Source organism: Martes martes (genome assembly GCF_963455335.1).
Source record: "Martes martes genome assembly, chromosome: 2".
Lineage (NCBI taxonomy): Eukaryota > Metazoa > Chordata > Mammalia > Carnivora > Mustelidae > Martes > Martes martes.
This window is the reverse complement of record NC_137889.1, coordinates 103,092,613-103,113,319: the sequence shown is the minus strand read 5'-3', so window position 1 is coordinate 103,113,319 and position 20,707 is coordinate 103,092,613. Positions and strand designations below refer to the sequence as shown.

The window sequence follows — 20,707 nt, the reverse complement described above, 5'->3', positions numbered from 1 at the left end:
AGCGGGAGCGCGCGGCCGCGAGGTGCGGAGTCGCGGCAAGGGATGAGTAACGAGGCCCTCGGTAGAATCTCGGTTTTGAAAGAGGGCGCGCGTTCACGTTGGGCCTTTCGCATCTGTAGACGCTCGAGGCCCGCAGAAATGATACTGTGTCCGATGAGATAAAGCATGTGAGAGTGCTTTGTAACCGGAAAGTGCCTTTCAAAAGTGAGTTTCTCCTGGCGTCGGTTTTTACTCTGGCCTCTCTCGTTCCGGCCCCTTTCTTCCCGGAACCCGTCGGGTACTTGGGCCCTAGGATTGCATGCTCACCACGAGCACCCTCCCCGGCCACCCTGCGGTGCCTGACTCCGTTCCCTCACCCCAACAAGCCAGGTTTGAAAAAAAGGTTAACATACTCAAACGACGAACTGTTTAAAGCTAGTCATTAGGCAGTTTTGTGTAACCCGGAGGGGTTTTTCTGCTCCTTAGATTTGTTGTTGTTGTTGTTTTAAAGATTTTATTTATTTATTTGACAGAGATCACAAGTAGGCAGAGAGGCAGGTAGGGGGAGAGAGAGGGAAGCAGGCTCCCTGCTGAGCAGAGATCCTGATTCGGGACTCGATCCCAGGACCCTGGGATCATGACCTGAGCAGAAGGCAGAGGCTTTAACCCACTGAGCCACCCAGGTGCCCTGGGTCTTGCTTTTTTTGTCCAGTCTGACCATCTCTACTTTCTTTTGGTCTGTTTAGTCCATTTTCATTGAATATAATTATTGATATGGTTGGGTTTAAGGTACCATCTTGGTAATTATTATCTACTTGTGCCATCTGTTCTTTACTGTTTTTTTTTCATCCTTTCCTGCCATCTTTTGAATAAGTTGATTTTTTTTAAGATTTTATTTATTTATTTGACAGACAGACAATCACAAGTAGGTAGAGAGGCAGGCAGATAGAGAGAGGAGGAAACAGGCTCCCTGCTGAGCAGAGAGCCCGATGTGGGGCTCTATGCCAGCACCCTGGGATCAGGACCTGAGCCGAAGGCAGAGGCCCAACCCACTGAGCCACCCAGGCGCCCCTGCTCCATATATTTGACCCGCGATAGTCCTGCTTTAGATACTTTCAGTTCCTTCTGCCGATCTTTTTTCTTTTTTCAGTTAACTAAAACTAGGAAAGTGGTAAAATATAAACCTTTCAAGTGACTTTTATGTTGTACGATTTCTGCTATAAGCTAAAGTATCTGTGAAGTTCTTTAATTTTAATTGCTTATTAATATCTTTTTTTTTTAATTGAAGAAAGCTACACTTCCTTGCAGCGCTTTCCTTAGCATGACTTTGTTTCCTATTTTTACTAAAGTGAAATATCCGAAGTAATGCACTTGCTGGTTTCATGTTGTGTATGTGGTATGCTGTCTTATGCCTCCTTACCATTCGGAATCCCACCTGACCAATAGTGGTATGTAATACCAACGAACTGCCGACGGTGCAATATTTCATTTTGTGTGACTTAATATAACAGCCAGTTGTAATAAATACGTTTTCTTCTTTATTTCTCCCTTGGTATTTTCATTGTAAAATGAGGAAGAGAAGACATTTTTTTAAAGTGACTTTTTGTTTTCTGGAATCTTTAATATGTGGTGATTTTTAGCTAAAAAATAAATAAATAAATAAATAACCGTCAGTAAGAGAGTTAGTTGAAATCTAGATTAACCAATTTTCTATCATTTACCCTGTTCAGAATACAATTACAGTGGACTTTCAGTGAAAATGTTTAGATACACGTTCATGAACCAGAGCAATATAGAAGGTTATATACAAAGTGATGATCAAAAGGTTGTTTACCTTAGGATTTCTTTTCAGTTTCCTTTTGAGAGCTTACTGTTGGTTTTGTGAAAGTAGGACCCTGAAGCTTGTTTACTATGAATATGATATTCTCAGATATCCTCGTCCTCTGGATTGTTCTTTTAGAGGTTATCTTTATTATTTTCTTAAAGATTTTATTTGTTTTTACTGTTTGACAGCACAAGCAGAGGGAGCTGCAGGCAGAGGGAGAGGGAGAAGCAGGCTCTCCGGGGAGCAGGGAGCACCATGAGCGACTTGATCCCAGGGTCCTGGGATCATGACCTGAGTCCAAGAAGGCTCTTAACTATCTGAGCCACACAGGCGCCCCTTAGGGGTTATCTTTAATCTCTGTTGATCAGATGGAGAAGTACCCTTGGAGAGATGATTGACCTAGGGGTAGGTTGGGAGTGAGGCAAATTAGGGGAAGAAAAGATTGGAGATAACCTCTAAATACTTGTTTTTTTGTTTTGTTTATATTTTATTTATTTATATTTGACAGAGAGATCACAAGTAGGCAGAGAGGCAGGCATAGAGAGAGGGGGAAGCAGGCTTCTTGCTGAGCAGAGAACCGGATGCGGGCCCTCATCCTAGGGCCCTGAGGTCATGACCTGAGCCCAAGGCAGAGGCTTAACCTACTGAGCCACCCAGGTGCCCTAAATACTTGTTTCTTAATTAGAGGCTTCGTAGCCTTGACAAGGACAAAAAGCAAGCTGTGTTGAGTGAGATTCTTTAGGCTTCTAAGGCTTTTCTTTAAGAGAATTAAAAAATAAATACTTAAGAGATATAGCGTAGTAAAATGTTAGGGTGCCAAAGGTAGAATCTGATGTGACAACTGTGCAGATCAGTATATATGGGATATCTCCAACACCTGAGAGAGCTTTGTTGTGCCCCTTCCAACCATGTCTCCTTACCCCACCACCATTACTATTCTGTCTTGCTTTACATGTTTTTGGACTTCGTATAAAAGGAATTATACAATATACATAGTTCTTTTGTGACTGGCTTTCCTGAGCAGTTTATGTGGATAGCTGGTTTGCTGTTTCCAAGTAGAAGAAATGTAATGAGCGGAAGTCTTACCCCCATATCTGTCTTTTTTTTTTTTTAAGATTTTATTTATTTGTCAGAGAGAAGGAGAGAGAGAGAGAGAGAGAGCACACAAGCAGGCAGAGAGGCAGAGAGAGAAGCAGGCTCCCTGCCAAGCAAGGAGCCCATGCGGGGCTCGATCCCAGAACTCTGGGATCATAACCTGAGCCGAAGGCGGTGGCTTAACCCACTGAGCCACCCACATCTCCTTCCCTGTATCTATCTTATCTTACCTTTTCTCTTTCTTTCTTTCTTTCTTTCTCTAATCTTAGAATTCAGAGGAGATGCATTACACAAACCACATTAATGTATAAAAGATGATAGTTTCCTAACCCCACCAATAAAATTCTTACTGTGTATTTTAGGGAATATTTTCTTAAATTCCTTTTACTTTCAAATATAAATCTTGTTTCATTCATATTTTTTAATTTGCATTTCATTTCCACAACCCTGCCTTCTCGGCAGTATGTGAAACAGGGACTGAAAATAATATCCTACACAGAAGTGACAGGCTTATCTAACCACTTTCTGACATAGTGTCCAATAAAATCTGGTTTTATTAGTATTTGTATCTTAGATTTAGATGCCATTTTTAAAAGCCACAAAGATATTTTATGGTTAGAAAAGAACATACAAAATAATATGTGAATAAAGCTAAAGGAGTTATTATTTAGTGTTAAGAATTTGAATAAAGATCAGTAAATCCTCTGCCTACTTTGTGTCCTAGCTAGACTCAAGTCTCTAATTTCTTTACAAGTTTCCTTCTGTAAGCTCATCTAGTCCCATGAATTCAAATGTGATCAATATGTTGACATAGCCCAGATCTCTAATCCCAGCCCAGATTTCTCTTGTACAGCAATCCCAAATGCCTCCTGGATATCTCTATGCACCTTTACTCATTTTGCTTATGCTTTGCTCATCTTTTTCATTGATTTATGTTTTCTGGAAAATAATACCTTGTTGGTTATATTGGTTACCTGTCTTCTTCCAGTTTAAGACTTTTCTCTGACCTTTGTTTGTGGTGTCTTTTCTTATACTGAAATTTAGTTTTAATGTAGTCAGATTTATCTTTTCCATTATATTTTGGCTTTGAAGATCTTGTTTAAGAAATCCTTTCCTGGGGCGCCTGGGTGGCTCAGTGGGTTAAGCCTCTGCCTTCGGCTCGGGTCATGATCTCAGGGTCCTGGGATCGAGCCCCACATCGGGCTCTCTGCTCAGCAGGGAGCCTGCTTTCCCCTCCCCCTCTGCCTGACTCTCTGCCTACTTGTGATTTCTCCCTCTCTGTCAAATAAATAAATAAAATCTTAAAAAAAAAAAAAAGAAAGAAAGAAATCCTTTCCTACTTCAAAATAACAAAGATTTTTATCTTTTTACTAAAAGTTTAAAACTTTTTATTCTTCATATTTATGTTTTTAATCAACCTATTTTTGTACATGAGGTAGAGATCTAATTTTATTTTATTTTGTTTTATTTGTATATGTACAATTGTTCTAGAAGCATTTATTGAATAATTTAACTTTTATTTTATGTCACTAATCTCAGAACAGGTTTCCACACATATGTGGGTAGTTTTCCATGGGTCAATTTGTATGACTTCTGTGACATTACCACACTACTATAATTGCTACAGATTTATAGTAAGTGTTAATACCCAGGAAGATATTAACAGCAGTTAATAATCCACATATTTTTTCAAAATTATCTTGGAAATGCCAGTTATAGATAACGCTATAAATTTTAGAGTTTTGTTAAAATCTATTGAAAAAACCTAAGAGTTTTATTGAAAAATTGTTAGAACCTCAGTTTCTCCCCTAATATGCCTATATTAATGGTTGTTATGACTAGATATAATTAATTGTTTTCATGTGCTTAATGAATGGTTGCTGTCATTTGTATCATCATCATCAGTGAATGAGCCTTTACTCTGGCTCAAAAATACTACCTTCTGACCACAACCTACTATAGCTCTTTATACATCTTCCACTCTCTTACTCCTACTAAACTTATTCTTTGACTTTATCAAGATATTTAGTGTTGAAACTGTCTCTTTTTCTAGTCTGTCAGTCCATTCCTGGATTTATTCACTTTTTTCATTCCTTCAGATCTTCGCTATTTTACATTACTTATTTATTAAGCTTTCTAATTGTTACTACCATGCTTATTTTAAGCTTTGATGACCCTGAATTTTAGTTAACAGATAAGCTTTCCTCACCAGCATCTCTAGATGTGGCTGTAATTCCTCCTATAATTAGCATCTGCCCTGTTCTCCAAGTCTTCTGCACCCTGTGTTCTAGAGCTCATCCTCCAAGACCTTGCTTCATCAGTTACCATCTCAAATTTTCATTTTTCTTTCTCTACTGGCCCCACAAAGTGGTGATCTCCAGGCTTTTAGATTTCACCAATAATTTTTTTAATTGAGGTAATCAACATAGGTTTGCCAACTTTTTATTTTGTCAAGAAAAGATATTTAAAAGCAATATAACAAAAAACTGCTACCACCTACTACTAGAAGGTAACATAACATAACAGGAAGACCATAGACTTTGGAGCTAGATTGTTTAGAATTTTGGCTCTGCCAAAATAAATTATGTGACCTATAAAAATACTGATAATACCTACCTCTTAAGGCTGTACTGTATATACTAATTTAGTGGATTAATACATACAAAGCAACTAAACCCACTTGGCACATACACGTGCACAGTTGCGTTATCTTCTCTCTTACATCACTATTAGCACATCTTGTTTATTATAGCTACACTTGGTTTTTTACCGTGGTTGCCATACATCTGTGTGGTCAGTGTGATGATAGTGCAGTGTGTCAGTGCTAATCACATGTGGCTGTTGGCGATCTTATTAAGATTGCTTAAAATGCTTCAAGGGGACCACATGTACATTTCTATAAAGATAGCAAGTAGAGAGACAAAGAGTAGATTGTACAAGTTTATAGAGAAAAAAACAGGTTTCATATGAGGCACACAAAGGTAAATATGTTGGACTTCTCAGTAGCAACTCTGGAAACAAAAGGGTAATAGAGCAGTGCTTCAGAATTCTAAGGGAAAATTAATTCTAGTTTAGAATTCTATATAAGCTAACCTACTTGTCAGTTATGAGACTAGAATAAAGTTATGTTCAAACCTAAAAGGTCTCACACACCATACATCCTCTCTCAAAAAGCTAACGGAGAATGTGTACCACCTAAATGAGGATTAAATCAGGAAAAAGCAGGGCATGTGTTTAAGGAAATATGAAATCCAAAATAAGAGAGAGGTAAAGGAATTGCATTTGATGGATTGGAACAGTAAGATGAAATTAATGAACACCTAACACAAGCATAGCTTTTTACCATGCTTCACTTTATTGTGCTTCACAGATACTGTATTTTTTATAAACTGAAGGTTTGTGGCAGCCCTGCACAGAGCAAGTCTGTCGGCACCGTTTTTCCAGCAGCAATTGCTGGAAACACTTTGTGTTTCTGTCACATTTTGGTAATTCTCACAATATTTCAGACTTCATTATTATTTGTCTTGGTGATCTGTGATCAGTGATTGTGACTCACTGGAAGCTCAGATGATGGTTAGCATTTTTAATAATAAAGGATTTTTAATTAAGGTAGGTACATTGTTTGATGTAATGCTATTGCACGTTTAGTAGATTATAGTACAGTGTAAACCTAACTTTTTTTTTTTTAAGGATTTTATTTATTTATTTGACAGACAGAGATCACAAGTAGGCAGAGAGAGAGGAGGAAGCAGACTCCCCGCTGAGCAGAGAGCCCACTGCGGGGCTCGATCCCAGGACCCTGGGATCATGACCCGAGCCGAAAGCAGAGGCTTTAACCCACTGAGCCACCCAGGTGCCCCCTAACTTTTATATTCAATGGGAAACCAAAAAAATTATTTGACTCACTTTATTGAGATACTTGCCTTATTATGGTGGTTTGGAACTGAATCCACTATATCGCTTAGATTTGCCTGTATGTCTGAACAAATTATTTGCAGGCTTTCCAAACTCTTGGGTTGCAGTTTGGGGTTAAATGAATGATTTAGAAACTAAGCAGATTATTAAAAAGATTTTTTCTTAAACTTATCAATTTATTTATTCAAACATTTTTAAAGGGATAAGCAAAATTTATTAAAAAGACTGTTTTGATTTTGGCATTTGGTGTCACATTATACTTCCCCTTTCTTCTTGAGGAACCACATTTTAACTGCTTTGCCTTACCCACAGTTCTAAGAGGAAATGCAACAAACTGGAAATAAATTTGGAGAAACAAAACTGGTGTTGGTAAATTAGTAACACATGGTAAAACTTTTAAAACCATCTTCCATGGTACTTCCTAGTACTAAAAACAAGCAGAATTGCCTAATAGGAAATTCCTAGAGACATGTGGTGGACTAGAGTGAGCTTTGAAAAAACCTTTCTACTCTGTAATTCTGTAAGTGTATAGAGTTCCTCAATTTACGATGGGTTTATGCCACAACAAACCCATCATAAGTTGAAAATACTGTAATTTGCAAATGCATTTAATACACCTAACCTAATGAACATCATAGCTTAGTCTAGCTTACCTTAAACATGCTTAGCACGCTTACATTAACCTATAGTTAGGCAGGATTATCAACACAAAGCCTAATTTATACCAAATATCTCACCTAATTTATTGGATACTGTAATTGAAGGTGAAAAACAGAGTAGTTGTATTGGTGCAGAATATCTGTACATGTATTTGTTGTTGCTGGTGATTTCATGGCTGGCTGAGAGCTGTGGCTGCTGCCACTGCCCATGATCACTAGAGCGTATCGTCACTATCACTAGCCCAGATGAAAATCCTAATTCAAAATTTGAAGTACAGTTTCTGCTGAATACACCTTGCTTTTGCATTATTATAAAGTTGAAAAATTGTGAGTCAAACAATGTTAAGGGACTGTATTGACATGCCACTTTTGCAGTCATTGACTAGAAAAAGATTACAATTAAGAAGTAAATACAAACATAGATATATGCATACATATATAACAAAAAGCTTGATTCTGTAGACTTTTGAAGTTTCTTTTTCTTTTTTGGAAGCCACCTTTTTTTGCCATAGAAATTCCATATATGCTGTAATCTTCATATGTAATCATTAAAATAATAGAACAAATTCTTAATTACCTCAGAAGTTTATGGAGCTAGCCTACTCCAAGTGTGATAAATTAGGCAGTAAAGAAAACGGGAAATGAATGCTTTGTGATAATACTGTTGTGCATAGCATAAATTTGAGATAGCTGAATTTTGTATGGAATCGTGCTATTTAGATTAAAAGCACCCATTAATATCTTGTTGATGACCGATTTGTTAAGGACATATCTAGGTAAAAAAAAAACAAACTGTAAATAAATGGTTTAAGAATATAAGCAACACCAAGTGTAGTAGATTAATAATTTCCTGATTCCTCCATGTCCTGTTAACTTACAAAATATTCAACATGTCAGTTATGACTATTTACATCTTTGCAGCTATATTTTCTTTTTGTTCTCATAATTCTTAAGCATATTGGGGTTTTTTTTGGTGGGTGTGGGGGGAATGCCTGGGTGGCTCAATCAGCTAAGCATCTGCCTTTGGCTCAGGTCATGAATCCAGGGTCCTGGGAACAAGCCCCATATGGAGCTCCCTGCTCAGCGGGGACCCTTCTCCGTCTCCCTCTGCTCCTCCCTCCTCCCACTCCTGTGCCCTGTGTTCTCTCTTTCTCTCTCTCTCTCTTTCTGTCAAATAAAATCTTTAAAAAGAAAAACATGTTTTTTTTTTTTTTTTGTGCTACCCTCGATTAACGTGATATTTTTAACAGATCACTTCTTTAAATCACAAATTTTAAGTTTCACTTAAGGCTTCTGGGGCACTTGGGTGGCTCAGTCAGTTAAGCATCTAACTCTTGATCTCAGCTCAGGATTTGATCTGAGGGTCATGAATTCAGGCCCCAGGTTGGGCTCTATGAAGCCTACTAAAACAAAGAACACAGTAGATTCCACTTAAGATTTCCAAGGTGCAGTATTAGCAAATCTTTTCAAATTAATTTAATTTGCTATTTCAGAACTAATCAATTTATGTTTGGACCATAGCTACAGCCTGCCTAATATTTGACCTATAGCCTCCAACTCTAAAATACCCTATACAGAGCTTTACAAAAATAGTTTACAAAAGTTTTTCTAAATGAAATTTTTTTAATAGGTTTTTTTTTTTGGAGCAATTCTATGTTTACAAAAAAAAGTTGGGCAGAAAAAAGAGAGTTCCTACATCACACATACACATTCTCCTATTATTAATATCTTGTATTAGTGTGTATTAGTGGTATATTTGTTACCTTTGATAAGCCAATATTGATACATTAGTATTAACTAAAGTCCATAGTTTACAGTAGGGTTCACTCTCTTTTGTACAGTTCTGTAGGTTTTGACAAATGCATAATATTATGGACCCAGCATTATAGGATCATACAGAATAGTTTCACTCACCTAAAAAGGCCCTATGTTCCTCCATTGTTCATCCCTACTCTCCCCCAACCCCTGGCAACCAACAATCTCTTTTTAACCACTGATCTTTTTATTATCTCTGTAATTCTGCCTCCTAAAAGAAATTCTTACTGTAATTTAAAACCTCAATCTCTGGAGTAGATCCAAATGTGGGAAAAGAAAAAGCAGGCTGCAGAAAAAAAATGTATTCTATTTAAAAATTTTTTAAACCATGTATATATGCATATTTGATTATACATAGAAAATTTCTGGAAGGATACATAGAAAAATAACTACTATGTAAAGGATAATGGGGGGGTGTTGATGAGGTCTTTTACTTTCTGCTTTACTTCTGTTTTGATTGTCATACCATTACAAATATTATTTTGTAATTGAAAATATTTTAAATGTTACGTTTTTCAAACATGAAAGCCCTAAGTACCACAAGGGGAAAAATCTAGAGATTGTAGCTACATAAAGATATTCTGTACCTCAAAGGCATCATAAAATCTGATCAACCCTTCTATTTATCCATCTATGATGTACTTTTTAAAAATTTTATGTCAGGGGTGCCTGGGTGGCTCAGTGGGTTAAAGCTTCTGCCTTCGGCTCAGGTCGTGATTCCAGGGTCCTGGGATTGAGCCCCACATCGGGCTCTCTGCTCAGCAGGGAGCCTGCTTCCTCCTCTCTCTCTGTCTGCCTCTCTGCCTACTTGTAATCTCTGTCAAATAAATAAATAAAATCTTTAAAAGAATTTTTTATTTCATTTTAATTTATCTATGATGTTCTTTAAACTGATACTTCCATACCTAAGAGTCTCCCGTGGCTTTTTAATGATTTCTTATTCCTTCTTTATATATTACTAACCTCCCACTCAGCATCCTCTGGATTCCTATTTTAGGCTTAGTTTCTTTCTTTTTTTTTTTTTTTTAAGATTTTATTTATTTGACGGCAGAGATCACAAGTAGGCAGAGAGGCAGGCAGGCAGAGAGGGGAAAGCAGGCTCCCTCCTGAGCAGAGAGCCCGATGCCGGGCTTGATCCCAGGACCCTGGAATCACGACCTGAGCCGAAGGCAGAGGCTTTAAACCACTGAGCCACCCAGGCACCCCTAGGCTTAGTTTCTTTTTAAAATTGTGACCCTTTTCAGCATTCCCAATCGGCTTTATCCTACTTTATTTTATAGCAAATACTACTTTCTAAAATGTTTTATTTCTTAGATAGTAAGTTGTTTGATGTTTTTGTCTCTGTCCCTCATGCCATTTCCTACCACTAGAAAATAAAACACACAAGAAGAAAGGTTTTTGTCTATCTTATTCACTGATGAATCCTCAGTGCCTGACACTAGCAGGCGCTCAGTAAAAATTTGTTGAATGATTAATGGAATTGTTTTTCAATTCTTAAATTTAAAACATGTTTTAAAATACCTATATGCCTATACTTCTGCTTCAGTTGGTTTATGTTATGTAATTTGTTGTGTTACATAATGATCATACTCCTTAGGTGTCTAGATATTTGGTTCACAAGCTTATATTCTCTACTACCCTTTTTTTTTTTTTTTTAAAGATTTCATTTACTTGAGAGCGCACCCTAGAGAGAGCATGAGCAGGGATGGGGGTGAAGGTAGGTAGAAGAGCAGAGGGAGAGAGAGAAACAGGGAGCCTGATGTGGGGCTCCATCCCAGGACCCTGAGATCATGACCTGAGCCAAAGGCAGACACTTAACTGAGCTACCCGGGTGCCCCTCTGCTACCTTTTCTGATAATGGATATGGAGGAAGAGAAAAAGAGCAGACCCTAGTTTTTATCCCTTCCCACAAGTTTAAAGATTAGAGAGCAGAGAGCTCCAGGTACCACAGAGGAGCTGTAGTGCTTTATCTCTGTTGCTACTGTTGACTAGTTCTCTAGTGAGGATTTACTTTAAAACTTTCAGGCTAGGGGTGCCTGGGTGGCTAGTTGGTTGGGTGACTGCATTCGGCTCAGGTCACGATCCCAGGGTCCTGGGATCCAGCCCCGTATTGGACTCCCTGCTTACTGGGGAGTCTGCTTCTCCCTCTCCCTCTGCTGCTCTGCCTGCTTGTGCTCTCTCGCTCTCTCTCTGTCAAATAAATAAATAAAATATTAAAAAAACAAACAAACAAACAAACAGGGGCACCTGGGTGGCTCAGTCATTAAGGGTCTGCCTTCGGCTCAGGTCGTGATCCCGGGGTTCTGGGATCAAGCCCCGAGTCGGACTCCCTGCTCAGCAGGAAGCCTGCTTCTTCCTCTCCCACTCCCTTGCTTATGTTCGCCCTCTCGCTATCTCTCTCTGACAAATAAACAGAATCTTTAAAAACATTTTAAAAGGGGCGCCTGGGTGGCTCCGTGGGTTAAAGCCTCTGCCTTCGGCTTGGGTCATGATCCCAGGGTCCTAGCATACCATGAGGAGGGAGTACAAAGTTTCCTTAGACATTCTCTTTTCACCAAGTCATTAAGAAACGCTTTGGTGATAGGAGCATCAGCATTCCCAAAGAGCTCTGAAGTGGCTGTCCTCTGTCAAAATGATGGTGATGAATGCTGTGGTAGAATTGTTTCCTAATCTCAAAGAGAATAATGCCATCCCAAAGTGGCAAAGCCCACATGATGGCATATAACCACCAGAGACACGGTGGGCACAATTACCATAATAAGTCAAAAAAGAAAAGTTAATCAGATTGTTTTGACCTGCAGGGAAAGGGGGATAATGACCAAATGATAACAAAGTCCCTAGAAATGAAATGGCTTAAGTAGTCCATAAGCTGCTGCTTGACATATATAGGTGGGAAAATTCTAAACAAACTTGTGTTGTCATAGTGAAATTTGAAGACTCCCATCCAATTCACAGACCTGGAACTCCTTGATGATGGAAGGAGACTGGGTCCCTGTGAAGAAGTACCCAGCAGTGCAGCCATAGTTGTATAACCATGAACCTTCCCCTAATCCAGTGGTTTCCAGACTTGTCTGTACTTTAGAACACCTGAGAATTCTAAAGAACGTACTCCAAACCAATTAAATCATAATTTCAGGGAGTGAGATCCAGGCACTGATACTTTTTAAAGCTCCCCTGGTAAATCCTGTGAGAACTTAGGGGATCACTGCCCTAATCCTTCTCTAGTGGCCACTTACTGAAGAAAGGAAAATATCAGACCTCCTGAGGCTTATTAGATACTGCCTCTTAATATCTGTTGATACCTGGAGACCCCAAACACCATCCTGGACAACTGGTTGAAATAGAAAGTCAAGTGATGGATAGAGTCTTGGCCTGAGTCTGGGTAACAGTGAGTTCAGGAAGACCCATGTTGTGCCTATTTCTCCAGTCCTAGAAGTGTAGTAAGAGTAGATATATTTTAATAACCAAAGCAGTCTTCATTTTGTTTTCCTGACCAATGGAGTGACTACTGTTACAGTAGGAAGGGCTATGTAGAAGCTCATAACTGCTTGCTACCACTCTCACACTAAAACTGTATACAGAAAGTACCACATCCTGGGGAACTCATGCTGGAATAGTGATTCATACCACATTCCCACTTAAATTCCTTTTGTGGTCACCAGATGAGTCATAGGGAATGACAGTGTAAAAACCAGACGGGTAGTAAAGAATGACTGGATTACTGCAGAGTTTGGTCAGGCGGAGATGCCAGTTGTATGTAGTTGCTGTTCTCGGTGTGGGATCTTCACTGGAGGAAATTAATACAGACTTTGACATGATATATAGATTTTGGTCTGGAAGTGCCCCTTCCACTACATTCCAGTTAGTAAGGGAAGTCAGAAATAGATCACAGTTAACTGCCAGGGACAACAGTGAGCCCTTACTGTCTTGTTGCAGGGCTGTGTCAGCTTTCTGTTCTGTGGTATGAAGGGACCTTGATCATCTTGCTATGTCATAGAATGTTACAGTAGTCTATTATAGAAATGAATGTTAAATGAACCCAATGAGCAGGAAGTAGTAATAAGCACTCCATATGTTTTGGTAAGACCTATGCATGCCAGAAGGTGCAAGAAAAACCCTGTAAAACTTCCAGGACCTGCCACAAATTTCTAGGGGTCCAATGTCCTGAGACATGTTAGGTTATCCATTCAAGTAAGTGACAGTGTGTTGTGTTTTTCACCACAGCAATAAAGAAAAAGGCAAAACATATGGCAGACCTTCTTGGGTTCTGAAGACAACAAAATAGAACACTTGGGTCGCCTCCTCTAACCTATTTTCTGGGTAACTATAGTTTTCAGTGGAGCCCAGGGCAAACTGTCTTGCCAGTTGGACCCTGTGATTGGGCAGATCCAGTGGTATTGGAAATTCATGTGGTAGAAATGTTATATGAAGCCTCTGATAAGTGCCAATAGGAGAATTACAAAACAGATTCCTTGGTTTCTGAGTAAAGATCTATCTTCCTCAACCAGTGTTTTGTTTTGTTTTGTTTTGTTTTGTTTTGTTGAAAAGTAGCTCCTCATTTGCTGCTGGTACCTGGTAGAGATGGAACACTTGACCATGGGACATCAAGTGACTGTGTGAATAATCAAACCATCATGACCTGGTGTTATCTGATTCACCAGACCATACAACTGGATGAGCACAACAGCAGTCCACACCCTACAAGACTGGGAACACCGTCACAACTAAACTGAACGAGCAGGTGACTCAGACTACGAGTAGTACCTGCCCCTATTCCTTTATCACTTCTCCCCCAATCCATATAAACTGGTTTCAAAGAGTTCCTGTAACCAATTAATGGAAGAGAGAAACGTTTGTTTGTGGGTTTTTTTTTTAAGATTTTTATTTATTTATTCATCAGAGAAAGAGAGGGAGGGAGGCAGAGGGAGAAGCAGGCTCCCCACAGAGTAGGGAGCCCAGTGCAGGGCTCAGTCCCAGGACCCTGGGATTATGACCTGAACTGAAGGCAGCCCTTAACCTACTGAGCCACCTATGTGCCCCTTGTTCTTATTAATTCAAAAAAGGGCCTGCAGTGAGCTTGCAATACCTGGGTGTGAGTGGTCACTATACAACATCACTCATTAGTGGCCCTGAAACACAACAGTAAAGAGAAATCCTTTCATTGAGAAGAACTTTAGGAGACAATGGCCTGAGGTAAGGGTATACACTGGTTCGTTTTTAATGGCTTATGAGTTGAAGGGCTGGACAAGAGCTTAGAACAAATTGGAAAACTGAATCATTGTATGGGGCTAGCCAAGAAACAATAACCTGCAAATTTAGGATGCTGACCAGTGGAATGAAGTATATGCTTAACCCCAATAGTCAATATATAGTGCTATCTTAACCAGAAAGTACATATAGTGGAGATGAGAGTGGCTCCTCTATTTTTTACATGTCTAATTAAAAAAAAAAGAAAGAAATGGCATTATGTTTTCTACATTTGGTGAAAAGCATGAAATTACAGATCCACAAAACTTAGTGAACCACAAGTAGGAAAATTACAATGAAAATCACACCAATGCATGTTATAGTCAAACTGATAAAACTGAGAAAAAGAAAAACATCTTAAAAGCATTCAGTACAAGTACACATTATACAGAAGAAGGCTATTGCATTTATTTTAAAGTTTTTTAATTGAAGCATAACACATGAAAAGTGTACAAATATAATTATTTAGCATGACTTCCACAAAGTGAAGATAACTATGTAATAGCACCCACTTCATTAGCTTCAACACTGATATACCCCATATTTATTATACCACATTTAATGAATCTACCACATTTATCCATTCTACTGTTGACAGCCAAGGGAGGTATTTCAATTTGGAGCTATTATAAGGACTGCTACTATGAACATTCTTGTGTACATCTTCTGGTGTACACATGTATGCATTTTTGTTGGGTTTTCTATTATACCTAATAACCCACTTGAAGAATTTTTGGTCCCTGAAACTTTGGACTTGGTGGTGTTGGAGGTCTTAATACTGAAGAGAGGAATGTTTCCTAGGAAATCTTCCTAAGAAAGTGGTTTCAGTCAATTAGAAGTGGACACTGCTCATTGGCAGGTATGATATTTTTCTGTCACTAACCAACAAAGAAGGGATCACTCTTCTGGCAAGGTGAGGGATCCATTTTATCTTTATTATTTTTTTTTAAGATTTATTTATTAGAGAGAGCAGGGGAAGAGGGAAAGGGAGAGAGAGAAGCCTAAGCAAATTCCACGCTTAGCATGGAGCCCAAACTGGGACTGATCCCACTATCCTGAGATCACAAACTGAGCCAAAACCAAGAGTCAGATGCTTAACTGACTGCATCAACCAGGTGCCATGGGATCCTTTTTATTTATTTATTTTTTAAAGATTTTATTTATTTATTTGACAGATCACAAGTAGGCAGAAAGGCAGGCAGAGAGAAGGGGGAAAGCAGGCTCCCCGCTGACCAGAGAGCCCAGCGCGGGGCTCAATCCCAGGTCCCTGAGATCATGACCCGAGCTGGAGGCAGAGGCTTAACCCACTGAGCCACCCAGGCACCCCATGGGATCCCTTTTAATGGTGAAATTGCATTGCTGCTATACGATGGAATAAATATGACTATATATGGAATGTAAGGGTATTCTCTGAAATGCTTATTTGTATTCTCTTAGCCAATAGTCCAATAAAAAACTAGGGTAGCCCAAAAAGGACCTCCACTAGGACTCAAAAGAATGAATGTTGGAGCACCCCACCTTGTAAAGAATCCTGTTCAGGGTGCATCTGGATGGCTCAGTCTGTTAAGCGTCTGAGTCTTCATTTCCACTCAGGTCACAATATCAGGGTTGTGAGATTGAGTCCTGCCTCAGGCTCTGTGCTCAGCATGGAGTTGGCTTAGGACACACTATCCCCTTCTCCCTCTACTCCTCTCCCTACTCTCAATCTCTCTCTCTCTCTGCTTCTCTTCCCTTTTTTTTTCTCTTTCTCTCTCAAATAAATAAAATCTTTAAAAAAAAAATCAAATCCCATTCAGATGAGGTACAAGCAAAAAGTGAGAGAAACCAAGAATGGATGGTGAAAGAGAACAACTATGTTTATGAATCTATGCCTCATAACCAGCTTAAAAAGCAGGTTTTATAAGACTATTTTGGAACTTGTTTGTTTTCTCCTGTACTATATATGAAGACTTCTGGAATGGCTAATGTTTATGGTTTCAGGACTGAATGACGCCACCCCATGATGATTTTGTAGCTGATGGGAGGAAATTGCATAGTGGAAAAGAGTGAGGTAAGCATATTTATTCCCTCTGGCTCCCTGGAACTGGATGTATACCTTGACCTTAGGTCATTGCCTCTCTCAAAGTGAACTCTTCACAATTCTCTCCTTCCTGGTTCTGATTAATTTTTTCCTCTTCTGTCTCTTAGAGCCCCCCTTGTGATTCTATTATACCCTACACACACACATTTGTAATTAGTCGCATTGTAGGTAAATCTTTAAATTATCCTGAGTGTATCATTTGTTTCCTGTTAGGATTCTTGGACACATGAACAGTTTTTTTGTTTTGTTTTTTCTCTGTGCCCAGCATGGGTCTTGAACTCCTGACCCTGAGATCAAAGTCCCGTGCTCTACCAACTAAGCCAGCCAGGCACCCGTGAACTTTTTATCTCTTATATTGCTTCTTGCTTAAAATCTACTTGGATTTAGCCTAATCACACCATCTTTGTTAGTTTTTGCATGATGTATCTTTTTACTTTAAGTTTTTCTACATTCTGTTACTTAAGATTTGTCTCTTGAAACAGATTAAAGGTGTACCTTTATAAATCCAAGACAGTCTTTGTCTTTGCATTGGGATAATCAGTTTCCATTTAATGTAATTACTGATATATTGACTTTAAAGCTGCCATCCTGATGTTTTTGTCTCACCTGTTCTTCATTCTTTTTTTCTCTACTTTCTTGGGGATTGTCCAAGTTTGTTTTTTTATTGTTTTCTTTTGATTAGCTTTTTGGTTTTATGTTCTTTTAATATTCTTAATTCCTCTAGAAATTAGGATGTACATCCTTGACTTTTAAAAGCCTAAGATGTATTAGTACTTTATCCACTTCCTGGACAATGGGACCAGCTTGGACCACTTTAAGTTTGTTTACCTTCTCTTCTCAATTACTGTATTGTTGCGTTTTTAAATCTGTAAGTTTTTAACATCACAATATATTAGCATTGTTTTGTAAAGTTACTGTTTATTGAGATTTACCTATATATTTTTCCTTTTCATTGCTCTTCATCTCTTCCATAATCTGAGAGCATCCATCTGAGATCATTTCTCTCTGCCCAAGGTCCACTCTTTCTTGTAAGGCAGAAATGCTGGTGACAAATTGTTTCTGTTTGTTTGAAAATGTCTTTATTTTGCCTCAATATTTGAAAGTTATACTGTTTGAACATAAATTCTGAGTTGATGATATTTTCCTTTGGTACTCTAAAGATAGCATCATTTTGGTTGCAAACCATTGGCCTTACTGTCATTCATCTGATGAAGTAATTTATCTTTTTCCTTTGGATGCTTAAAATTTCTCTCTTTGGTTTTCAGCAGTTTTACTATGATGTGCTTAGGTGTGGTTTTCTTTGCCTTTTTCTTGCTTAATGTTTATAATGCTTCTTGAATCCAAGGCATGATGCCTTTTACTTAGTTTAGACATCTCTTCAGGTATGGCTTTGTTATAGTCTCTCATTCCTCTTCTTCTGGGCCTTAATTATAACTGTATTAAAATTTTTTTTTAAATTTCATACCGGAATTCTCTTCCACTGTTTAAAAATATTTTGCCATTATTTTCATCCTTTGTCTCTAAATCTGAATATTTTCTTCTGAATTTTGTCCAGTTCCCTAATTTTGTCTTCAGCACTATATAATTGGCTATTAAGTCTATCCACTGGGTTTTTAATTTGTTAGTCTTTCAACAATAGAATTTCCATTTGTTTGTGTGTTCATTCTCTACACACATTCTTATTCTTATATTTTAAGTTCCTGAGCATTTTAAACAGCATTTCAAATCTTTGTTTCATAATCCCTGTGGGTTTTGTTTCTATGATCTGTTGCTTCTCTGGTTTTGTCGTACCTACTCACATACCTGATTATTTTGTGTGTGTGCTGGGTATTATATATAAAATATTGCAGAAGTATTTTGAAGCTCTGGATAGCATTGCTTTCCTCTAGAGAGGATTTCTTTTACTTCATTAGGCAACTCAGCGGGAGCTGTTAGCAGACTCAGATCACTATAGTCCAGTTAGGGCCAAAGATGATTCAGTCCCTGCCATTTCTGACCTATTTTCAGTTCACTTTGACTGCTAGGGTACATTCCTTCAGGATCTCAACTGAAAGGCTGGGTGAGGTGTTTATCTCTTCCTTGCTGAGCCCTAAACTCCAGTTTTTCAACCTTCCTGCCCCCTTTCCTAGGCCTGTGAGCTTACAAAAATCTGTTTACCTTCTCAGTTGCTTTTGGAAGAGACCGATGCCTCAGCAGAATGGGGGGACCCCAGATATTCAAGCATCTCTCCAACATGTCTCCCTCTCCTAGATCTTGGCCCTGCAGTCTTCACCAGTTTGGCAGCTTTTCAGTGCCTTTAAAGAAATACAGTTTTCTTTTTCTTGGTCTACTTTTCTAGTTGTTGTCAGCTAAAGCATGATCAAAACCCACCTAGTTCTTCATTACCAGAAGTGTAACTGCAGAGTACTCTTTTTTTTTTTTTAATTTATTTTTAAAGTAATCTCTATACCAAACATGGGGCTTGAACTCACAACCCCAAGATCAAGAGTTATGTGCTCCACGAACTGAGCCAGCCACGCACCCCAAAGACTCATTTTTAATGTCAAAAATTTTTATTGGATGCCCCTGTCCCCCCTCTTATCAAAACACACAAGGTAGTAATTGTACATGTTTCACATATAAACTATAAATAAATGTGTAATAAACATAATAGTGTGTTATTTATTTATGTCCAGGTTCCCTGCAGTAACTGTTACTCAGGGATTTGTAACTCAAGGAAGAGAAACACTACTGGAAGCAAAGGCATAGTCTCAGGAAAGTTACGATATATTTGAAAGAGATTTTTAAAATTTACTTATTAGAGCACACGAGCTGGTGGAAGGGGGCAGTAGGGAAGGGAGAAGCAGGCTCCCCGTTGAGCGGGAAGCCCAACGGGCTTGACCCCAGGACCTGGAAATAATACCTGAGCCAATGGCAGACATTTAACTGACTGAGCCAGCCAGGTGTATTTGAAGGAACATGAGGAGCCCAGCTTGATTAGAGATTTCATATACAAAAGCAGAGATCAAGTTCTAATTTGTATTCTCTATGTAATAGGAAGCCATTGGAAATTTCCTCATTGTGGTTATCTTTTAATAAAAGCAGAGTTTACTCTGATAGTGACATGCAAAATAGACTGAAGAAGTAGGAATAGAGGCAGAGAAAACCATTGGGAATCTATAGTAATGGACCAAATATGAGTTGTTGATGACAGGTGTCATAGTGTAATGAAAAGAATGTTGACACTAGAATCATAGGACTTGTAATTAGTGGTCCTGTCAACTTGGGCAAGTCATTTAACCTGTCTGATTCTGCTTATTTACATGCCCATCACCTTGGAGGCTTTTAATAGGAATGATGAAATGCTAATAACTTTTGCTTAACTCACAGAGTGGTTATACAAATATAATGATAAGAATCTTTTTAAATGTGTATTATAAAATTTAAGGTGTAATATGCAGTTGAAGATCCAAAGAAAAAAATGGAGACTGGTAAGGCATGAGAGGGTGAAAGAAAAAAATGAATCCTGGTGACTAGAAAATAGAGTCACTTAAATTAGTCATTCAGTAGAGGAATGGATTTGGGAGATCAGGACAAAGTTTAGGGAAAAAAACAGTGATATATTTCATTTTAATTGTGGAAATGGGGGCTCCTGGGTGGCTCAGTGGGTTAAAGCCTCTGCCTTCGGCTTGGGTCATAATCCCAGGGTCCCGGGATCGAGCCCCACATTGGACTCTCTGCTCAGCATGGAGCCTGCTTCCTCTTCTCTCTCTGCCTGCTTCTCTGCCTACTTGTGATCTCTGTCTGTCAAATAAATAAATAAATAAATAAATAAAATCTTTAAAAAAATTGTGGAAATGTTCAGCTGGCAGTTCTATTACATCTATTAGTTTTATATATTCTTAGATATTTTAATGTGAGATGATTCAATCTCCTTTATAAAATTAAAAGTTTTGAGAGAGAGAAAGAAGTTATCTCCTTGAGAATATGTGTTTCCTCCTCATTTTTAATTTAAAAAATAAAGCCTGTACCTGCTGATTTGATAAAAAGTTCCATCTATTTTGTCCAGTTTATTAGTAAAGTGATTATATGGGCACTTCCTGGTTTAAGTAT

The 20,707-nt window shown here is 38.5% G+C and overlaps 1 long non-coding RNA gene across 2 annotated transcripts; it reads left to right on the top strand.

Moving 5' to 3' along the window:
• The first annotated feature begins 26 nt into the window (after window positions 1-26).
• Window positions 27-20,097, top strand: LOC308338186. 2 transcript variants are annotated; one of them, XR_013966389.1, is made up of 4 exons: window positions 27-204; window positions 13,840-14,029; window positions 16,516-16,585; window positions 18,781-20,097. It is a non-coding gene; the product is annotated as an uncharacterized lncRNA (long non-coding RNA). The 2 variants fall into 2 exon arrangements; XR_013966390.1 differs by having other exon boundaries at window positions 13,837-14,029.
• The last annotated feature ends 610 nt before the right edge of the window (window positions 20,098-20,707 follow it).